The sequence below is a fragment of the Symphalangus syndactylus genome, chromosome X (assembly GCF_028878055.3).
Source record: "Symphalangus syndactylus isolate Jambi chromosome X, NHGRI_mSymSyn1-v2.1_pri, whole genome shotgun sequence".
Taxonomy (NCBI): Eukaryota; Metazoa; Chordata; class Mammalia; order Primates; family Hylobatidae; genus Symphalangus; species Symphalangus syndactylus.
Window position 1 is genome coordinate 150,302,716 of NC_072447.2, and position 6,000 is coordinate 150,308,715.

A 6,000-nucleotide genomic window follows, 5' to 3' on the forward strand; every position below is an offset into this window, starting at 1 on the left:
GTGAGACAGAGAAATTTTAGAGAAGGTTGGGGATGATGCTCGGTAGACAACAATCCAGCTCACTTATAGGCATCTTGATCCGTATTAACAGATGAGAAAACTGAGTAGATTTCCAAGGTCACACAGCTAGAAAGTAGTAGAGGTAAGCCCAAGCTCTGCTGACTTTGTCAAGCTGACTTTTCCAAAGAGAAGACTAGACAGTTAGCCTTGACTAAGACCTCGATATCAGAGGCGTGGGAACCCCGAACGGGAACAAAATACAATCCATTCTCTTAAGGATCTTAGTCTTGTGAAGTTGTGGAGAAAGAAAACTGAATTAGAAACATGGTAAAGTAGGATGCAAGTTCAAAGGAATGAAGATTCTTTTGTGTGAAATGTGAGTTTTCCTTAGTCGAGCTAAACATAGGGTCATTATATGTGCCAGTTGCCCAGGATAATACTAGTATATATCTATTGTCCTAGAGTTTAGCCTTTGTCCTGGTGATTTCTTTTAGTGAAGAAATAATAATAAATAAATATTAATACTTGCATTAAAATGTATTAGGATATGTTTGGTATCCTCTATGAATCCAGTTTCTGCTGTGTTTTCCTCTGGTAGTGCAAGAGAGGAATGTATGTGCAGAGTGCAGAATTCTCACTTTAACACATTGTTAAATCTAAACGATGATCATCTCTGCTGATCCGTGACTAACACTTCCCTTTCAAGGAAACCCTGCAGCACACTTACTGCTAAAATGAAGTGCTCTCTGACATGAGGTGCTAAAGATAGCTACCTCCTCTGGTTTCAAATGGTATAGTACAACTATTTATTTCTGTTGATCTAGCTGGCCATTGTATGTAGCAACTCAGTTGTGCTGTGGTCCAAGTCTTGACCTGTAAGCTGTTCAAAGCAGGATATGTTAGGTGTACATAAAATATGTGTGGGAAGCAGTGACAGAAGTCTTGCCATAGAACATATGGAAAGTTATCTGATCACTCTTGCTACAGTGGATCTGTCCTTTGCTATGCGGTGTAAATGTACAATAATTTATTTTATTGTTTGACAATGTTGCTTTTTATTTCATAATAACCCCTTGGGAAATAATACACTCAAAAAATAGAATATCATATTTGATGAAAAATTAAGTACCAAATTTCCATTTTTCAAGAACTTTGAGGATTAGTGGGAAATACGCACAAAATGCTTACTGACATTTACACTCCGCCATGGGAGACAAAGTGATATCAATGCCCACCTGACAACCAGAAGACACAAATAGGATGAGATGCATCAGTATCTACTTCAAAAGTTAGTGGGTATTTTAAGAAGACTCTGCCCAAAGAAGACATGTAGCTGCAGAAGGTAGGTTTACATATTGCTCTGTGAAGCATGGTTTTCACTTAGATCATTAGACTGTTCTTAATTAATGTAACTCATTTTGCATTCCCAATTTTCTAGTGCTTTAAGGAAAAGTAAAGGTACAGCTGTTAATGTGTTGGTTCCATTAGCAGGAGAACTTCTCAAAGAATTAAAAGATGCTAGATGAATCTGGGTCATTCGAAGTTTCAAATAGAATATCCAAAAATTATTTGATTTCTTTCATCCAATTCACGGAGTCAATGTAATACCTGACTTTATTGCGAATGTTATGGCAAATTCAATTAATTTCAACACTTATTTCAACATTGAAGATAAAATATTTACTTTTGAAGTAGCAATACAAATACAGAATATAGGTGGAGCATAGTATTACTGTAAAAATATTGTTTTTACTAATTTAAGAAGAAACCAAGGAAGCAAAAATGAACTTTGATTTATTTGTGGTGCCCACACAATTAACATGTACATAAAGAAGTTGGATGTCTCTTGTTGAAATAGAAGCTGTACTTGTTAAGATGTACAAATATTTTATATATACACGGTTACATACGTCAACTACATTTTCAGCAAGAAGCTAATTTGAATACCAAAAATTTGGCCTAAAATATTTACAAAATTAAATATGAAAAAATAAGAATTGAGATTATCCTTTATTTAGCAGAGTTTCTCTGAACTGACCAGAAACCTCAGCACCTATGGAAATTGTATTTTCTCCACTAAAATTATTATTGTGACCCACAGAAAGAGGTCATAAAAGATGTCAGTAGGACCCTCTGTTCATTCCCTGCCTCTGGCCTTCTTAGCTCATTTGCTTCAGTCTTCTTTTGCTACAAACTCTCTGTCTTCATATAACAAAAATCATGGCAACCAATGTTCCTAAGTTTTCTATTTCATACCTTCAGCCATTTGGTGATTTTCTGAGTTTCAAATCTAAATATCTAAGAAAGAGGATTGATTGGTAAAGATTAGGCATGTGCTTCTGGCCACTCAACACAGGATGTCATTGCACAGCCATGTGGAGGGCTGTGAAAGAGGTGTTCCCAGAAAAGGAGGCTTTAGGTGTCCAGTATACTACATAGGTGTCCAGTATACTGCAGACCACGGTGCCATTCCCAGATATAGGGAAATCAGGAGGAGGAGCTGGTTTGAAATTGACAGGGAGACGATAAACATTTTGCCCATCCCAACTATTTATTACTAAATTTTTCAGACATATAAATGAATTCCATAATGATACAATGAGCAACTCTTTATAGGAGCCATCTAGATTCAATAATTTTTAATGTTGTGTTATATTTGCATTAAGTTCCAATATGTTTGTGTGTGTGTCTGTTTTCTAAACTATTTCAAAGTAAGTTGCAGACATCATGGCACTTTACTCCTCAATATTTCAGCATGTATCTTGTAAGAATAAAGATGTTTTCTCACAAATCTATAATACCATTATCACACCTAAAAATTAACAATTATACCCTAATATCATATTTAATCCACATTCAAATGTATTCAATAATGTCTTCTATAGCCATTTTTAAAACACGGATCCAATCAAGTATGATTTTATGTTTAGATATGGACTTTAAGATAACTGTTCAAATTTAGATGTTCAGCAGACAGGTGTAAATGCAGGCCTGGAGTTCAAAAGACAGATGACAGTAGTTAGAAAGGACATTAGAGAATGACAGGTTTCCACAAGAGAGAAGAGAAAAAAGATGATAAACTAGTGAATTGAACATCAGTGAATTAAACGAAGGGAAGAAGTGGCTAAGAGCACTAAACACTGCAAATGAGATTAGCTCTGAGGAAAAATGCCTTGACTTGGCAAGTCAGATCCAATGGGGAGCAGTTTTACTAACAGAGGAAGTTAAATTATAAGGAGTTCAGTATAAGTGAGTTATGAAGAACTGGAACTGCATGTATAGTTTCCTGTCCAGAAGTTTCAAGTTGAAAGAGAGTGAAGAGGTTAGATGGAACAAAAGTTCTCGACTTTTTCAACACAATGAGCCCTTTTCATTTTTCTCTCCCCACCCCAGCACCACTACCTTGGAGGCAATGTTTTAAAAGACAGTTTATTAATAATGGAGTTCATAATTTTTCTTAATCAGGGTTAGCTGCCCATTAAAGCTCCTCAAAATCACAGATTAGAGTTGCCTTGAAGAAAAGGATCCATAGACAGTATAATGAGCCTTGCCAAAAGAAAAATATGTTTTTCTCCAAGACACAAAGAAATGAAGAGAGAGACAAAGAAATGTTGAGGTAGAGAGGGTGCTTGTAGAGACAAATGTTGTAAGCCACGTAAGCCATAAGCGGGAGAGAAAAGAACTTGAGGGAACACTAGTCAGAGGACCTCAAGCTAAGTCATGTGATGACAGCAGGGAATGCAGGGATGCACTGGAAACTTGAAATATATAGAAAAGAACTAGAATAGCTGCTGAGTCAACTCTAAGAGAGTAGAAAGATTGGTAAAGTAGCCTGTTTTAATTCAACTACAATTCATTGAGCACTTCTGCTCCAGGCATTCTGACAGACACTAGGTTACAAAGATACACAGTCCAGATTCGCCCTCCTTTCTAACAAGTACCTTCCTACACGACAACACACTCTTCTGCTTTTTCTCCTGCTTCTCTTCCCTCCTTCTCAATCCCCCTTTGAGGACTCCTTTACTTCTGTGGTTTCCTTAAAATTTAAGTCTTAAATAATATTGGACACCAAGTTTCCATTGTAGGCCAACTTCTCTTCTCACTTTATACATTGTCTTTAGGTGATCACATACACTCATACTGCTTCAAGTAGAAACTTTCTATTGTTGACTGCCAAATCTGTCTTTAGTCCTCTCTCAAGGGCCAGACTCATATGTAATGAAGGGAAACAAATGGATACTTAAAATCAAAACTAACTGTGGCCATTTCCTTTCTAGGAGGCATCATTCATATCACAGGAAAAATAACTCTCTATACTCCTCCCAGTATCTATATATCTCCATTAATTGCATGATACAGTGGGAGGTTTTGCTTTACTTTCCTTTGTTTTGCTTTTGTTTGTTTGTTCCTATTGCTAGGAGGGAAACAGGCAAGGAAAGAGGGCAAAGCAATTCAGGAGGAGGTTGGAGCCCAGGTTGGCAGAAATGGCTCCTCAAGAACAAGTATGATGGTTACTCATTTATAAATTGTACTTCATTGCTGCCACCCCAACTTCTTTCATCTCCGTACATCATGAGTGAAGCCCTGCTGCATACACAATGGCCTTGTGTGATTGGGTTTTTGGTTTGAGTTTTGTGAAAATTAAGGGAAAGAAACTGAATTCAACAGCTGGGTTGATGTGGCACGAAACAAGAATGACGAGATGCTCCATCAACTCAACTAATTCAACAGCGGCCAGAATTGAAGTTTACAGGCAATGAGGGAAAACATTAATCACCCCCTCCAGAATCTGTAAAGACTTTGGGAAGGAAGTGAAGTTCTCACTATATGTGGGATGAGATTTCAATTATTTCCATTTAAACTTCAAAGGCAGTATAGCTCACCAAACCCTGGATATACACAAATCCAACTGACTACAGGATATCCCCACTGGGACACTGCCGAAGAGACATCAGTTGCAGCATGGCCACACCAGACTTCATGTTCTCACACTCACCCCTGCAAACTGTTCCACCTGCAGTTTTCTGTATGTTAGTGAAAGGCAGGTACCACCATTCACCCAGTTATCCACAGCACTTCTCCTTATCCCTGTCCCCTTACGTCCTGTCAGTCACTAAAGCTTATTGGTTTTTACCTCCTAAATATCTATCAAATGCTGCCTCCCGCCCTTCACTCCCTTGCTTCAGGCCACCAGTGTCCCCAGCCAAGGCCTCATCTCATGGCCTCCATTCTCACTCTCCCACATCCCCTTCTCTATGCAGAAGCCAAAGTGATTTTTCCAAAATGCAGCCAGATCATGTCACTCACTCCCCTGCATAAAACCTGTCAATGGTCTCATATTGTCCTTGGGATAAAATAAAGTCCAACTTCCTCGGGTCCTTTTTGATCTATTCCTATTGGCCTCTCTACCTTTATCATGGTTCCCTCTTTCACTGGGACTTTTTACATCTATTGCACAGAACTACTTTTAGTTCCAGGAGTACTTCATGCTCTCTCTTTCACCTCTTGCATTTTGCACAGGCTGCCTCCTCTGAAATAGCTGCTGTGTCAACTATAAGAGAATAGAAGTCAGATTAGCAAGGTTGCCTGTTTCAGCCTAGATGCCGTTTCTTCCAAGAAGACTTCCCTGACTGTCCCTTTAACTAGTCCGGGTTATGTGGCTCTCTTGAAGGTTTTCTTAGCATCTTGTGCTTCCCCTATCATGTTCCTTACTGCACTCACTTTAATTGCCTGTTTATTTGTTTATCTCTCTTACCAGCTTGTAAGCTCCATGAGAGCACAGATCATGTCTGTTCATCTGGTTCACAGCTATATCCCTACCATATAGCACAAATCCTGGCTTATAAAAGCCAAGAAATAAAATCTTTACTAAATGAATAACTAATATGCATGAAACATCTTATAGTTTATGAAGTACCTTATCTCATTTTAACTTCACCACCCTGTGAAAAAGATATTGTCATCACCTCAAAGCAAAGCTCTACGTTGTTTTATATTTAA